The sequence below is a fragment of the Hyperolius riggenbachi genome, chromosome 12 (assembly GCF_040937935.1).
Source record: "Hyperolius riggenbachi isolate aHypRig1 chromosome 12, aHypRig1.pri, whole genome shotgun sequence".
Taxonomy (NCBI): domain Eukaryota; kingdom Metazoa; phylum Chordata; class Amphibia; order Anura; family Hyperoliidae; genus Hyperolius; species Hyperolius riggenbachi.
The window spans coordinates 70,570,744-70,588,508 of record NC_090657.1 but is presented as its reverse complement, the minus strand read 5'-3'; the positions used below and the strand labels follow the sequence as shown (position 1 = coordinate 70,588,508).

General features: G+C 48.0%; 1 long non-coding RNA gene across 8 annotated transcripts in view; it reads right to left on the bottom strand.

The window, feature by feature from the left end:
- LOC137542039 (uncharacterized) overlaps positions 1-17,765 on the bottom strand; it is a 713,380-nt gene that overhangs the window by 217,533 nt on the left and 478,082 nt on the right. Inside the window, exon 8 of one of the 8 annotated variants that reach the window (XR_011025335.1) lies at positions 9,450-9,541. The exons of the other annotated variants lie outside the window; for them this stretch is intronic. This is a non-coding gene — a long non-coding RNA (uncharacterized lncRNA). Of the gene's footprint in view, positions 1-9,449; positions 9,542-17,765 lie in introns of those variants that run through there. 8 annotated transcript variants of the gene reach the window in all.

Sequence of the window (17,765 nt, the reverse complement as noted above, 5' to 3'; positions counted from 1 at the left end):
TGGAGGACTGAAGAAATAATGGTGCGTGAGGAAATTATGAAGGTGTGACTGAAGGATTGAAGGAGGAGGCTGTGCTCGCCCCGCACAAGAGTAATTCACCAGACCCTGAATTACAGCTCACTCCGAGTTGGTACAACTCAAAGAGGGAATAGTATTTAACACTGTTGGGGATGCAAGCGGCAGCAGGGTGAGCCATCATCTGTCTCACCCTGTGCCCAGCTCACCTGCGGCCTGATAATACGCACACATGAGGAAGGCCTAACTGAAGGCGTGATGAAAGTCTGACTGGAGAAGTGACGAAGGCATAACTGGAGGTGTGACGAAGGCCTAACTGCAGGTGTGATACACAGCCTGACTGTTCCCCCACCGTTGATTAATCCATAAAAAAACAATGAAAACCATATGGAGATAAAGTGAGTTAACTGACTGACTTGTTAGCTTACAATCTAAAGAAATTGATTCGGGGGTGGGGGAAGGATTAATAGAATCTTACTGAACATCTCTAGAGGTTACATCAATCACTATGGTCAAAGTGGGTGTATTTTATTTCAAGCTAATCAGACAAGGTGGTCACACATGATACAATAAAATGATCTGCTTTTACAGCAATTCAATGAAAACTAGGGTTGGGATCAGGGCCGTGCAGAGGGTCCTTAAGTGGGGGGTGCTCAAATTTCAAAAAGGGACCTGGCAATGCCTGCCCCCGCATACCCCCCCCCCCCCCCCCCCCCCCCATCTTTTCTGGCTAGGGGGGTATTGATTGTCATGCTGCTGAATGCAGATGCAGGGTGCCAGGCGGGTTCTGGGTGTGAGTACAGAGCGTCATGTGGGTTCTGGCTATGGTTGAGTATCAAGTGTCATGCGGGTGTTGATTGCAAGTACTTAGTGCCATGTAAGGTCTGGGTGCATGTACTCGATGTCATGTGGGTGCTGGGTGCAGGTACTGGGTGTGACAGTCACATGGGTGCGAATACTTGGCGCCATGCCTGTACTGGGTGCTGGCTATGGGTGGGCTTTGGGCATCACATGGGTTTTGAATGCAGGTACTTTGGGTGCAGGTACGGGTTAAGTGGATACTTGGTCCAGATAGTGGGTGCCATGTGGAAGCTGTGTGCAGGTGTGAGTACTAGGTGCAATTTTAGGCCTGGGTGCAGATACTTGGTGTCATGTGAGTGTGAGTACTGGGTGCCAGCTATGAGGGGAAGGGGTGGCTGATGGGAAATGTAGAGGTCAGTGTGGGTGCTGCAGGAAGGGGCAGGGCCATGCAGAGGATCCTCAATGGTGTGGTGCTCAAATTTGAAATCGATAAATCGTGTTAAATTGTGTATGTAATACCCCCTCTCCAGAAAGCATAAGGCAGTCTTAACACACACACACACACACACACACACGCACGCACGCACGCACGCACGCACGTACACACACACCTACCTACCTACCTTTATAGCGGTATCAGGCAGACTTTGTGTCTCCTTCCAACTCTTTTGGTGCTACCACCCTCAAATCAGCAGTGATAGGTGCCCACTGTTAGTGGGTTAGAGTGGGCACAGTGGGGCCCACTGTGGAGGCACAGACTCACCTCTGTCCCTCTTGATCAGCACCCAAGCCTCTTTTAGGCAAAGAATGGTTACCAATATGCATTGGTTGCTAAGCATTAGTAGATGCAAAACTGCAGTAAGTGCCCAGATGCAGTAGATGGTAAGACGCAAAGGTTCACTTTGTGGTAAGTTGCAGTGGGTGCCGAGATGCCAAAGTAAAGTTTGTCAAGCTGCTTTGTGTACCAAGATCCAGTTTGTATTGGGTGTTTATTTGCTGTGGGTGCTATGCAGTATTGGGCGCTGAATGAGTAGCAGATCGTGATAAACAATAATGGGTGCCATGTGAGTGCTAATTGGTACAGGAAGCCATGTGAGTGTTGGAGATGAGTGAGTAAGGAGTGCCATTTGTGGTCTGGATGTGTGCCATGGGAGAGTACTGAATCTCATATGGGTTCGGACCAATGATGGATACTGGGTGCTATTTGGGTGCTGGCCATGGACGGGTACTAGGTGCATATAATGGCTTTGGAACTTGGTGACGTGTGAGTACTGTGCCATGTGGGTGTTGATTATGGGGGTATGTGGGTCTTAGGTGCAAATACTGAGTGCCAAGTGGGTACTGGGAGTGAGTACATGGTGACATATGGGTGATGCGTGCTGGCTAGTGGGGTATTTGTTGTCATGTGGGTGCTAAAGGCAGATGCTGGGTGCCATGTGGGTTCTGGCTGGGTGCTGGCACAGGGTGTCTTGTAGATTCTGGCTGTATGGGTGTGTATGTATGGGTGTGTATCAACCATCATGTAGGTGTTGATTGCAGGTACTCAGTCCCTTTTGAGTTCTGGGTGCAAGTACTGGATGTCATATGTGAGTGCTTGCTGTGGGTGCTGGGCACAAAGTGGAGGCTTAGTGCAACTGGAACTACTGCAGATGAAATATGTGGGTGTTGGGTACTGGGTATCACTGGGTATCACATAGGTGCAAATACTTGGTGCCATGCCTGTACTGGGTGCTAGTTCTGGGTGGGTGTTGTGTGTCACGTGGGTTCTGAGTGCAGGTACTTCGGGTGCTAGTACTGGTTATGTGAGTGGGTGCCATGTGGAGGCTGTGTGCAGGTGTGAGTAGTGAGTGACATGTCAGAGCTGGGTGCAAGTACTGTGCCATGTAGGTGTGAGTACTGGGTGCCAGCTATAGGGTGAAGGGGTGCAGGTATTGGGTGTCATGTGGCTGTTTGATGCAAGTACTAAGTGCCATATTGAGGCCGGATGTGAGGATTGGGTGCAGGGTGCTTGGTGCAAGTACTGGGTGCTTGTTATAGTGGGGGTTACTGGTTGAGTGTAATGTGGTTGCTAAATATTGGTGGGATTGCTGTGGGTGCAGGGTGTGATGTATGATATGTAATAACTGTATTTTTTGTTTAATGTATTTTGTTCCTGCTTTGTTTGTTTGCTGTGATTGTGTTACTGGAGTCGGGTGGGGGATATACTATTGTTCTATTGTGTGTTAGCAGACTGGCCTTATGCTGGGAATACACGGTTCGTTTTTGCCTTCGTTTAAACCTTCGTTTCGATTGTGCCTTTTGTCCTTTTCGATCCCGAAATAATCGAACGTACGGTTAATATCACCACCCACGGTTTCGTTTTTTTTTTTCGATTCTGATGGTTTCGTTTTTCCAATGATCGAAGGCTGCAAAGAAACGAAACGAAAATCCCTTTTTACAGGGACGGACTAGCATAAACGAATATATAATCGATCTGAACAGCCATCAAGCCTACCAATGGCTCGATTAGATGGATAAAGAGAGATAATATCAAACATGTTCGATCACTAGTCGTTCGTTTTTGGGGTCTATTAATCGAAACTATAATGAGATTATGACTGTTTTCACATACGTTTTCAACACTCGATTCGTTTACCGAACGAATCGAAGGTTTAAACGAAGGCAAAAACGAACCGTGTATTCCCAGCATTATCCTTATCACTTGATTACATTTGAGGTGTGTTTGTTGACCATCCTAACTTATTGTCTGGTAGAGAGAGAGAGAGACACAGTCAGTTTGGTGTGAGACAGCTGGGTGAAAGCTGTATGCTACTCTGTGGATGTAACTTTGCTTACAAATGCTTCAGAATAAAGTGTTCATCATCGGATTCCATGTCTGCTCCCTGTTTATGGACAATCCTCATGTCATATCATGACATATTGGTGAGCAGTGCTGGGACAGAGCAGACTTTGGAAGACCAGAAGCATGGAGGAGATGCTGCAAGAGCTCAAAATCACTACCCTTCGGAAATTATGCCGTAAGAGGGGCTTACAACCTGATGGCCTGAAGAAACCTCAGCTTGTGGAACTTTTGATGGAGAGGATACAAGCCGCCAGTAATGCTGAGGCACTGAGTGAAAGTGGACATGTGCAGACCGATGAAGGCTTGGAGGAACAGTCTCAGGAACAGACCCAGGAAGGTGTTGCCAGAGGTGAGGACATGCTTCACACATTGCTCAGAGTGCTGAGTGAGATGATAGCACAGAATGTGAACAGATCTCATGGGGGAATGTTACAGCCACGTATGGACACTGTCAGACTGTATTCCTTATTCCCCATGTTTGATGAAAGTAAAGAGGAAGTAGATGCCTACTTAGAAACCTTTGAACTGATATGTGAGACACATTGTATCCCAACCAGTGAGTGGCATCGCATTCTGTTGGGAAAGCTGACTGGCCGGGCCAGTGACACTTTTAAATCGCTCCCTCTGGAGCAAAGAATTAACTTTGTGGAAGTGAAACGGGCATTGCTGGCTCGGTATGCCAAAACTCCCGAGACATACAGACAGTCTTTCCGATCACTGTGTAAAACCTCACAAACCTCTTTTACTGAGTTCGGAGTGAAGCTGCATCATGTATTTAATCAGTGGATTCAGGGCAGTGGTGTCAGGACTTTGGAAGACTTAAAAGAACTGTGTTTGAGGGAACAATTCCTGAGCTGCTGTCCTCCAGAGCTGAAAATGTGGGTGCTGGATCGGAACCCTCCAGCAATGAGGGAGGCTGCAAAGCTGGCCGATCAGTTTGTGGAGAACCGGTCCCAGGTGTGTCATCTTCCAGAGGATTCGTGTGTCTGTGAAGCATCCAGGACAGCATCTTGTGTAGAGCCCAGGCCCACCACTCCAGAGAGGAGTTCTGCCACTTCAGCTGTTACAAAGAACAAGGTGAGGAAGTCCTGTTTTGGCTGTGGGTCAACTGAGCACCTGGTAGCAGCATGCCCGCATGTCATCAGAGACAATGGAACTGCTCAGTTTCCTCAGCCCACTGATGGTAGAAATGTGGCAACTAACTCCTCAGGCATTGCCCCACTCTTAAGAACAGTAGCGGAAAAAGACAATGCCCGAGGGATTAATTATGTTCGTCTGTCAAATAATATCTTGACCAGTGACTCATCTGACTGTGCCCAGTCCCACGGAACTTGCAGGACAAATTCCAAGGTGTACATTGGACACTTGGGAAGCCAAATCAGCAAGTGGGAGTTGAGGCAAGTGTTTTGCCGCTATGGACCTGTGCGCCATATCTGGGTCTCCAGGAGTCCACCTGGATTTGGCTTTGTGGAGTTTGAAAATCCAGAAGATGCAGCAAGGGCTGTATTCGAATTGAATGGACAAATTGTATGTGGACATCGAGTCAAAGTTGAACTGGCATATACAAAAGCGAGAACAATTAACTATGAACTCCCACCTAGGTTGAGAAGGAGCAGGTGGACAGATTTGCCACGTGCCTGTACCTCAGTCTCACCCAACTAATGGGATCACCTGGGGGTCCAGGAATGTAAGGGGGGAGGAATGTGATGTATGATATGTAATAACTGTATTTTTTGTTTAATGTATTTTGTTCCTGCTTTGTTTGTTTGCTGTGATTGTGTTACTGGAGTCGGGTGGGGGATATACTATTGTTCTATTGTGTGTTAGCAGACTGGCCTTATCCTTATCACTTGATTACATTTGAGGTGTGTTTGTTGACCATCCTAACTTATTGTCTGGTAGAGAGAGAGAGAGACACAGTCAGTTTGGTGTGAGACAGCTGGGTGAAAGCTGTATGCTACTCTGTGGATGTAACTTTGCTTACAAATGCTTCAGAATAAAGTGTTCATCATCGGATTCCATGTCTGCTCCCTGTTTATGGACAATCCTCATGTCATATCATGACACAGGGGGTGGGAGGTTACTGTGGGTACTGCTATGAATGGCATAGTTGCTGCTAGGGGAGGTCGAGGTCAGTGTGGTTGATGGGGGAAGGGTAGGTCACTGTGGGTGCAGGGGGGAGAAGTAACTGTGGGTGCTGTGGAAAGTAGAGGTCAGTATGGGTGCTGGAGGAAAGGGAGGTCACTGTGGGTCCTTTGGGGGAAATCACTGTGGGTCTCGGGAGGTAGAGGTCATTGTGGGTGCAGGGGGTGGGATGTCACTATGGGTGCTGCTATGAATGGCATAGTTGCTGCTAAGGAAGGTAGAGGTCAGTGTGGGTGCTGTGGAAGGAAGAGATCAGTGTGGGTGCTGGGGGAAGGGTAGGCCACTGTGGGTGCTGGGAGAAGTCAGTGTGGTTACTGGAGGAGGGAGTGGATGCTGGGTGTTGGGAGAAGCCACTGTGGGCGCTGACAATTGGAGAGGTCACTGTAGGTGCTGCTTTTGGGATAGGAGGTCCCTGTGGGTGCTGCAGAGGAAAGGAGGGTAGCCACTGGGGGAGGGAAAATCCCTCTGGGTGCTGGGGGAGGGATAGGTCAGTGTGGGTGCTGGGATAGGCAGGATCACTGCTAGAGCTGGGGAGGGAGAGGTCACTGTGGGTGCTGGGGGAGGGAGAGATCACTGTGGGTGCTAGGTGGAGGGAGAGGTCACTGTGGGTGGCGGGGGAGGGAGAGGTCGCTGGGGAGGGAGAGGTCACTATGGGTCCCAGGTGGAGGGAGAGGTCACTGTGGGTGTTAGGTGGAGGGAGAGGTCACTGTGGGTGCTAGGTGGAGGGAGAGGTCACTGTGGATGCTGGGTAAGAGAGAGGTCACTGTGGGTGCTAGGTGGAGGGAGAGGTCACTGTGGGTGCTGGGTAAGAGAGAGTTCACTGTGGGTGCTAGGTGGAAGGAGAGGTCACTGTGGGTGCTAGGGGGAGGGAGAGGTCACTGTGGGTCCTGGGGGAGGGAGAGGTCACTGTGGGTACTGGGGGAGGGAGAGGTCACTATGGGTCCCAGGTGGAGGGAGAGGTCACTGTGGGTCCCAGGTGGAGGGAGAGGTCACTGTGGATGCTGGGTAAAAGAGAGGTCACTGTGGGTGCTAGGTGGAGAGATAGGTCACTGTGGGTGCTAGGTGAAGGGAGATGTCACTGGGAAAGGTCACTGTGAGTGCTAGGGGAGGGAGTGGTCACTGGTTACTAGGTGGAGGGAGAGGTCACTATGGGTGCTGGGGGAGGTAGAGGTCAGTATGGGTCCTAGGTGGAAGGAGAGGTCAGTATGCCACACTAGGATTCCTGTCTGGGCCTCTTTACTTGAAAGTGTCCCAGGCGGGGGTGGAGCTTCCCACGGGTGGGCGGGGCTTATCTCAGCCTGGGGCGGAGCTTATTTTGCGCAGCGATAGGGGCCTTTTTTGAACATTATAAAAAGGGGTTGCCTGGGCACCTAGAGCACCCCCCTGTGCATGTGCCTGGTTGGGATGACGAATCCCTCGAATCCTAAAAAAGATTTGAGATTTGTGGATTCAAATGCAGACAGCATTTACCACAGTTCAAACCCAACGAATCCAGATGCTGTGTCCCCACGTATCTGTCACTCCCATCACCCACTTCCCCTTGCCACTGTCCTCCTCTGCTCCCTCCGCCCCCCCCCCCCCCCCCCGCATAGATACAAGCAGCAGCTCACCTGATCCATGCATTCCAGCGTGGAGCACAGACCTCTCTCCTTCCTCACTGTACCCCTAGTGATCGGCTTCTGCTGATGACGCTGATCACGTCAGCAGGAGCCGAGCACAAGGGGGAACAGTGAGGAGGAAGAAGAGAGAGGTCTGCCCTCCACGCTGGAATCCATGGATCAGTTGAGCTGCTGCTTGTATCTATGCGAGGAGAGGGGGGAGTAGCGTAGCGTAGAATTGCATTACATTTTGCCAGACAGCAGCACCTCGGGGGGGGCTACCTATACTGAATGCACCTAGCTACCTATTCTGGAGGCACCTTTACCTGGCTATATATATGGGAGGGCAACTATACTTGGCCACACACGTCAGGGCCGCACAGGCGCAGTGAATCAGCCGCAGCCGGGGAATCGGAGGATCATTGAGTACCGGCGCGGACAACTGCAGGGGACTGATAGAAGCCCCAGGTAAGTAAAACTGCCTTTTTTATATGACTTAAAGGGAACCTTAATTGAGATATGGATATGTACTTTTAAACAATACCAGTTGCTTGTCAGTCCTGCTGATCTCTTTGCTGCAATAGTATCTGGATCTCCCACCTGAAACAAGCCTGCAGCAAATCCAGTCTGACTTCAGTCAAAGCACCTGATCTGCATGCTTGTTGAGGGGCTGTGGCTAAAAGTATTAGGGCCCTTTTCCACCAGCGCGTTTGCGCTGGCTGAATCGCAAAAACGCAAACCGCTAGCGATTTTACAATCGCTACGGTTTGCTTTTTAACATGGGAATCGCGGTAGGTCATTTCCACTACCGCGATTCGTTTTTGCGGGGAACGCGAACGCGCGGCGGAGCGATAATTGCCGCGATTTTGCTATGCAGTGCATAGCATAGCAAAATCGCGGCCGCGAACGTCGGGGAATCGCCGGTAATTGCGATTCAGCAATCGCTAGCGTTCAGCGTGAACGCTAGCGATTGCTAGTGGAAAAGGGCCCTTAGAGACACAGGATCAGCAGGCGAGTCAGGCAACTGCTATTATTTTAAAAGGAAAAATCCCTATCCTCAGTTTAGGTTTCCTTTAAGTATCCTTTAAAGGGGTTCTGTTAGGGGTTTCTGAGAAGAAAAACAGACCCTTACCTTGGGCTTCTATCAGCCCCGTGCAGCGGTAATGTCCCACGCCGTCCTCCTCCCATCTGCTGTTCTCCGCCGCCGGCCCCGGTCTAAGCGGCATGGGATCGAACTGTGGCTGCTCTACAGTGGCCGCGCACCCGCTCGCTTCCGCCTGCGTCATCGGAAGCTTACTGCGCAAGCGCAGTACAAGGCTCCGTTGTACTGCGCCTGCGCAGTAAGCCTCAGATGACGCGAGCGGAGGCACGGCAACGCGCATTATTCGTCTGTGTGACAGACGAATAGTAGCCCGGTGCCGGCTGCGGGGAACGGCAGATGGGAGCAGGACGGCGTGGGACATTACCACTGCAGGGGGCTGATAGAAGCCCCAGGTAAGTGGCAGTTTTTCTCCTCAGGAACCCCCACAGAACCCCTTTTAAGTATCCCTTTAAACAATGTCTTTTGGACATATTTGATTGTAAACAGTACTGTAAGTGAAATATTTTTAGCAAAGGTGTATTTTCCGATATCAGAGGATGACTGTGGCACTAATGGCCTTGGCTCTGGAAGATTTTGTTTCTCATTATCTCTGTAATTTGATTGCGGAGTCTGCAGAGATGACAGTTTATGATTTTATTTCTCACATTTAGATGGTGTTAGGGAACGACCTTATCCTCCCACATGACCTTCATGTTTGACCCCTTCATTTCTCTATCTTTTCCTCTCTTCTCTCCTGTGTGGATGGACCAACCCACGGCTATGCAGGGCCTCTCAGCTGAAGCTGAACTTCAGGCAACCAGCTAAACACACTGAAGAAATACGGTGTATATAAAATACTGTCCAGTCAGCCCTGTGATCTAATGTGACCAGACGTTTTTACTGGATGCTGCAGCCAATGAAGACAGGTCAAGATATGCTGACCGTAATGTGAAAAGCAGCAGCACACTGATGAGTCATCACTGCGCTCAATGTATGGTTGACAGCACTGTTACACACCTCCTCCAATCTGGTAGCTGCTGTGCAGGAGACTACAGGAAGCTACATTTAAAGTGAATCTGAAGTGAAAATAAACTTATGAAGTAATGAATTGCATGTGTAGTTCAGCTAAGAAATAAAACATTAGCAGCACAGATCTTGTTTCCAGTATAGGAAGCGGTGCAGTTCTCCCATCTGTAGCATCGCTGACTCAAGCTGCGTTGCTGGCCTCTGCACCTCTTGCATTCACACTCCTGTGGTTGGGAGTGTTCTGCGCTTGGGTCGGCAATGTTATGGACTGCATTATACCAGCAAGCATCCCCCTAAAAACTTGCAGCTCTAGTCAAGTGTCTGATAAGGACCTTCATATTCTTCATGGTAGGATCCCCCTGGTGGAGCCCCAGAAGCCCTTGTGCCCCATACACCACTCCTCCCACTCATGGTCTATCTGCGGCCCTGACAGGACTGTCTTTTGAAGCTCTTATTTCAAATGTCTCTCATTGCGCCTGATTCATCAAGCTGCGCTGCTAAATTAACAAACTGTCATAGTAGTGGCTGTTAGTGAGGTATCGTGGTAGCGATACTTCACAGGACTACCTGCATTGAAAGTTATGCGTGTTACTAAGGAAGCAATGCGCATAACTAAGGGAAGGCACACTCCTACATAGCAGCGAGCACTGCTATGTAAGGCGTGCATAGTGCACACTACTGCACATTAGCAGCGCAGCTTGATGAATCAGGGCCATGTTTTCTTCTTTGTTTTTGGTTTTCCTGCAGGGGAATGTTGAAACGGTCATTAGCTCTGCTCTGTGAAACCATTTAAAATGCTGAGTTTAGTGTAAACTGCATATATTAGAGAATGATAAAATGTTATAAAAAAAAAAAAGCTATATAACTGAAAATAAAAATGAGACTCTTCTTTGCTACTAATGTTCTATTAATTATCCGTAGAATGAATTATATTATAAGGTCTTTTTTCACTTCAGTGTCACTTTAAAAGGGGGGGGGGGGGGTTGCATGGATGTGGAGGCATGCAGGGGCATAACTAGAAATCAATCTATTGGGCCCCCATGCGAAACTTTGGATGGGGCTCCTAATACCTCCAACCGTCCGTCCCCCACACTTTCAGCACAGGTAAACTGAGAACCAATGCACAGTTAAACTGAGATGCAGTCATTAGAACAATTGTGCAGAGAACAGAAAGCTTTTTCTCTGTGTCCAGACTCCTCAGGGCTCGTTTCCACTATTGCGGTGCGGAATCGCTTGGATTCCACCGCTGATGAAATCGCATGCGGATGCGATTCCACATGCGTTTTTGCCGCGAATTCGCATAGGTGAGGGTATATGCGATTTTAACCATGTCACTGCCTGTGTGAATTTACATCGGTACCTATGCGAATTCGCGGCAAAAAACGCATGGGGAAAACGCATGCGGTTTCCCTATTAAATACATTGCATGCGATTCGCATGCATTCCACTCTGGCAAATTCGTTGGCTCTTTTGTGCGTTTTTTTACCGCTCAAAAAAAACGCACATCACCAACGCAACAGTGGAAACAGGCCCATCCACTTGCATACCACGTGCGAATCTGCATGCGTTGGACGCATGCGGATTCGCGATAGTGGAAACGAGCCCTCAAGCATCACTACAGGACACAGCACTTGGGGAGGGGTAGAAAGGCTCAGGGTAGAACATTGCTATACACAAGACCCTGCTGAAAACTGAATAGGGCAGGCATGGGCAAACTCGGCCCTTCAGCTGTTATGGAACTACAAGTCCCACAATGCATTTGACTTTATGAATCATGACTGTGGCTGTCAGACTCCTGCAATGCATTGTGGGACTTGTAGTTCCTTAACAGCTGGAGGGCCAAGTTTGACCATGCCTGGAATAGGGACTGTCTACAAATCTTTGTCTGCAAAACTTTGTATGATTCTTAATCAGTGGCTGAGCAGATGCAGTCATTAGAACAATTGTGCAGAGAGCAAAAAGTTTTTTCTCTCCTTGCCTTTAGTTGTCAGTATCTCAGGACGGGGCCCCCTGTGGCTTCTGCTCCCCCCCCCCTGCGACTGCATCCCTTGCAGGGTCTATTGTTACGCCCCTGGAGGCAGGGTAGTTTCTAGGCCATACAGCTCCTAGGGCAAGGGTGTATAAATTGCATAAATTAAGGACTGGTTTACACTACACGGATGAAAAACAGATCAGTTTTTAAAGAGCATCAGTTTTTCATATGTGACCCTCTGTTACATTAGTGCATGGGTCAATGCGATACGTCCGTCGGTTCTTTTCCGCTAGCCGGGCCCAACCACTAGGTGGTGCTAAAACGCCAGCGATCGATCTTTCCCTACTATCCATGGTGGCCTGGAGGGGGAGTAGTAATTAACGCCACCTAGTGGTTGCGCCCGGCTAACGGAATAGTACCCGTCTGTCACTCTGGATTTATGCTGAATGGATTTGTTCGACCGGAGCAATGTGAACGGATCCAATTGATTAACATAGAATTAATTCAGCTCAGTTAGGAAATGGACCATTTTTAAAGCCAGTGTGAACTGACCCTAAAGGTGCATACACACATCAGACTATAGTCTTTGGAAAATGAAAGATTCCAGACCAATCTTACCACCCTTCATGTAGTATGAGAGCCATACTCTACACAGTCTTTCCTATGGAGCTGAACTCCACATCAGAAAAAAAATCTTTGCAAGATGCTGCACACACAGATGCTGTACAGACACAAAAGATCAGTATCTGCAAAAGATCTGTTCCTGCCAAAAATCCATTCCTGCAAATTGCAATGATAGTCTATGAGATCTGCAGATCATCATACACACATGATTTAACTGACATTCATCTGCAGATCAAGCAATCATCCGCAGATCTGAAAATCCATCCTGGTGGATCTGATCTGCAGATGTATGTCAGTTAAATCATGTGTGTATGATGATCTGCAGATCTCATAGACTATCATTGCAATTTGCAGGAATGGATGTTTGGCAGGAACAGATCTTTTGCAGATACTGATCTTTTGTGTCTGTACAGCATCTGTGTGTGCAGCATCTTGCAAAGATTTTTTTCTGATGGGGAGTTCAGCTCCATAGAAAAGACTGTGAAGGTATGGCTCTCATACTACATGGAAGGGGGTAAAATTGGTCTGTGATCTTTCATTTTCAAAAGACCATGGTCTGATGTGTGTATGTGGCCTATGGCTCTCATACTACATGAAGGGTGGTAAGATTGGTCTGTAATCTTTCATTTTCCAAAGACTATAGTCTGATGTGTGTATGAGCCTTTAGGCTACTTTCCACACAGACATTGCATTGGACAATGTAAACGCATTGCTAATGTGATGCAATTATATTGTAATGCAGCAGGGAGGTTTCCTACCTCTCTAAAAGAAGGAATCATCAAGCCCCTTCTTAAAAAACCTTCCATGGATCCAGAGGCTATGAGCAGCTACAGACCTGTCTCCAACCTCCCCTTCTTAGGTAAAGTTATTGAAAAGGCTGTCTATCTGCAACTTGAAACCAGGCTGTCAGTAAACAACATCCTGGACCCCCTACAATCTGGCTTTAAGAAACACCACAGCTGTGAAACAGCCCTCATCCAAGTCTGCAACGATCTGCTCATGGCAAGGGACAGAGGGGAATGCTCCATCCTAATCCTGTTGGATCTCTCAGCGGCTTTTGATACAGTTGACCATGAAATCCTGCTTAACAGACTGCAGGAGTACTGTGGCATCAGTGGATCAGTCCTCCAGTGGTTCAGATCATTCCTGACTGACAGAACACAGAGAGTATCCCTAGGACCTATAATGTCCAAACCTGCACCTCTACAATTCGGAGTGCCACAAGGATCAATCCTATCCCCTCTGCTGTTTGCAATCTACATGTTGCCACTCGGTACACTTATCCAACGACTTGGCCTGACGTACCACTGCTACGCCGATGACACACAGCTATACCTGTCCTTCAAACCTGGTGGAACAGACCCTACCCCAAAAATAAACTCTTGCTTAGCTGAGCTTCAGGCATGGATGAATGATAACTGGTTGAAACTGAATGCTGACAAAACTGAGGTCCTGTTTGTCCAAAGCCAGTGCTCGCCATCAAAACAGCTCTATCCTAAAGCAACATCAATCAGGATTGGGAATTCAGACATAAACAGCTCCAACCTTGTGCGCAGCCTTGGCGTACTAATCGATGGGGAATTGAGTTTCAGAAACCAAATTTCATCTGTAGTTAAATCTTCCTTCTTTCATCTGAAGAACATTGCAAAGATTAAACATCTGATTCCCCCAGAGGATCTTCCAACCCTAGTCCACGCCTTCATCACATCACGGCTGGACTACTGCAATGCCCTTTATGCTGGCCTCCCCAAAAAGGACCTGCGTCGCCTGCAATTAGTGCAGAATGCTGCTGCCAGATTGCTAACAAACCAGCCTCGCCACAGTCACATTACACCGATCCTTCGCTCACTGCACTGGCTACCAGTAGAATGGAGAATACTCTTCAAGATTGGACTGCTGACATTCAAATCCCTGCACAATCTGGGCCCTGGATACATGAAGGACTTGCTGAAGCTGCACCACACCTCTCACAACCTCAGATCAGCAAGTTCTATAAACTTGGTCACTCCCAGAGTGCACCTCAAAAAATCTGGAGACAGAGCCTTCTGTCATGCTGCCCCTACTCTTTGGAACTCCCTACCACACCCAGTAAAGACAGCACCATCCCTGGAGCTATTCAAATCCAGGCTGTTTAGCCTGGCATTTCCAGATTTATAAAATTCTTCCTCTGTACCACGATGGTCGGAGCCATGCTTATGCGCTTTGAGTCCCACGGGAGAAAAGCGCTCTACAAATGTTATTTGTTGTTGTTGTTGTTGTTGTAATGATACATTCACATCAACATGTTAGCAGTGCGGTGCTACGGAATCCGTCAGCTTAACGCGGTGCATGCAGTGCAGTACCACACAGAGTGCACGTTACCAGTTACCTTGAAGCTTGCTTTGTATGTACTATATGCTTCACTGTATGCATCGCACCTCCGCATGATGCTACTTTTCCACCCATTTGGATTGCGATCCTGCTTTTGCAGGATGTGCTATACAAATTTTCTCTGTGAAAGTAGCCTCAGGCAGGGACGCACTGCAGGGCGCTTTTCGATCCGTTTTTAAAAACAGGCTCCCATTGACTTGCATTAAAATAGTGGTAAAATTCTGCCAAAATTAACGTAAACGCAATTTGATCACAGACCAATTTTACCCCCTTCCATGTAGTATGAGAGCCATACCTACACAGTCTATTCTATGGAGCTGAACTCTCCATCAGACAGAAATCTTTGCAAGATGCTGCGCACAAAGATGCTATAGACATTCAAAAGATCAGTATCTGCAAAAGATCAGTTCCTGCCAAAGATCTGTTCCTGCAAAATGCATTCATAGTCTATGATATCTGCAGATCATCATACACACCTTGTTTAACAGACATTCATCTGCAGATCAGATCCACCAGGATGGATTTTCAGATCTGCAGATGATTGTCTGATCTGCAGATGAATGTCAGTTAAACAAGGTGTGTATGATGATCTGCAGATCTCATATGGCCCATACTCACGGGCGATAAAAGTGGCCTGTCGCCAGCACACGTGAGCGTGTGGGCGACAGGCCGGCGACAGCTCCTCGCCAGGTCCCTCCGCGTACACACGCGGAAGAGTGACCAGCGGCGCGACGGAAGCTGTCGCCGACGTTCCTCCTCCCCCCGCCTGAAGCTCGCCGGAAGCTCTGCGCACCTCAATGGAGGTACTCACGCGGACTAGCGACAGCTGCGGCGGAGTTGCGGCGGCGACTGTCGCCAGGTGATTGAACATTTCAATCGCCTGGCGACTTCAGCGACGGGCGACAGTTCGGGGTGCGCGCCCGTTCCGGGCGACAGTTCGGGGTGCGCGCGGCCCATACTCACGGGCGACCTGTCGCCGCAACACGCGCGCCCCGCGTGTTGCGGCGACAGTTGTCCCTCGTGAGTATGGGCCATATTTAGACCAGTGTTTCTCAACATTTTATTGGCATGTGCCACTTTTATAACCTTGTAATCACCAAGTACCCCCTAGCATAGTAAACATTATCACAAGTACCCCTTGACAAATATATATTTAATCATAGTACATGATGATTGGTTCTAAACAATTTCCAAGCATTTACTATTTCTTTTATTTAGCTTAAATACTAATTTGGTAGTTTCAAAGCGAGTCAGGCACACCATCCGTTTCTTGGGGTGCTTGGTGAGGTGGTGTAGGCAAAACCACAGTCGTAATTCAATCTTAAAGATCTCACTAGCACACCGCAGATTAAAGCACACCCTTTATTGTGCCAGTATCCACAAAGTTCCAACAATTGTTTCGGGGGCCACGCAGGGTCCCCCTTTATCAAGGCATATGGTTACATCGCACATACATAACAATTTCTCTATATATATACTCCTACTACCCAATACCCCACCCGAAAGCTGTGACCTCACAAATGACATCATGGTTATTAGCATAGGTAAACACAATCTGTATTAACCAAATGTAAATAATCTATGGGCTGTTTATACCAAATTCATATCTCTGAATGCACTTTATGTAACTCATTTTCTACACCTACCGTCATCAGGTGCACCCAGATCGCCCCTGGCATGTTACAGTCCTAATTGAATATATTCAAACTTCCAATACCTTCCCCCTCCGTCCGTTATCTGCTCATCATTGTTCTAATTTGGCAGAGCGCTCCCCGCTGATGCCGCTTGTGGGCGTCATTTGTGAGGTCACAGCTTTCGGGTGGGGTATTGGGTAGTAGGAGTATATATATATATATATATAGAGGAATTGTTATGTATGTGCGATGTAACCATATGCCTTGATAAAGGGGGACCCTGCGTGGACCCGAAACAATTGTTGGAACTTTGTGTTAACTGGCACAATAAAGGGTGTGCTTTAGGGCTCGTTTCCACTATCGCGAATCTGCATGCGTCCAACGCATGCAGATCCGCACATGTAATACAAGTGGATGGGCCTGTTTCCACTGTAGCGTTGTTGAGGTGCGTTTTTTTCAGCGTCAAAAGAGCCAACGATTTCGCCTGCGTCGGGAATCCGTGCAAATCGCCGCTAATGTATTTAATAGTAAAAACGCATGCGTTTGTTACATGCGTTTTTACCCGCGATTTCGCGTGCGATTTCGCACCTTTTTCAATTTTATTTAGCCCTGGCAGTGTCATGGTTAATTTCGCATGGCACCCTGCCATGCGAAATCGCAGGCGAAATCGCGGGTAAAAACGCATGTGGAAACACATCCGCATGCGTTTTTACAAGCGTCGGAATGCGGCCGAAATCGCGTCGCAACAGTGGAAACAAGCCCTTAATCTGCGGTGTGCTAGTGAGATCTTTAAGATTAAATACTAATTTGGTGTTGTTTAAATAAGATTTATCATTTTCTAAAACTCTAAATTTGTTATACTTGGTTATGTATATCAAGCCGAGTACCCCCTGGAACCATCAGAAGTACCCCCTGGGGTACGCGTACCACACGTTGAGAACCTAGGTCATAGACTATGAATGCAATTTGCAGGAACGGATCTTTGGCAGGAACAGATCTTTTGCAGATACTGATCTTTTGTGTCTGTACAGCATCTTTGTGTGCAGCATCTTGCAGAGATTTTTTTCTAATGGGGAGTTCAGCTCCATAGAATAGACTGTGTAGAGTATGGCTCTCATACTACATGAAGGGTGGTAAGATTGGTCTGTGATCTTTCATTTTCCAAAGACTATAGTCTGATGTGTGAAAGAGCCTCAAGCCTATTGAAATTCAGGCCCAGTGCACACCAAGCGGTTTTGGATGCGATCCGCCGGCCGCTTGCGCCTGTAAAAACGCTTGGCTAATGTATTTCAATGGGATGGTGCACACCAGCGGTTTGAGGTTCGTAGCAAACCGCAAACGTGCCTCCTGCTGCACATTTGCGGTTTGCAGAAGCGTTTCTGCCTCAATGTAAAGTATAGGAAAAACGCTACATCAGAGCGGTTTGCCAGGCGTTTTTGTTACAGAAGCTGTTCAGTAACAGCTTTTACTGTAACAATATGCGTAATCTGCTACACAAAAACGCACCCACTAGGCACGTTTAGAAAACCTCTCTAAACATGCCTAGAATCGCTCTGAAATCAGCTCCAAAAACAGCTAGCGTTTTGTGGATCTACTAGCGGTTTTGGTGTGCACTGGGCCTAACTTAATGCTTCCAACTCTGCATGCTGGGAAAAAA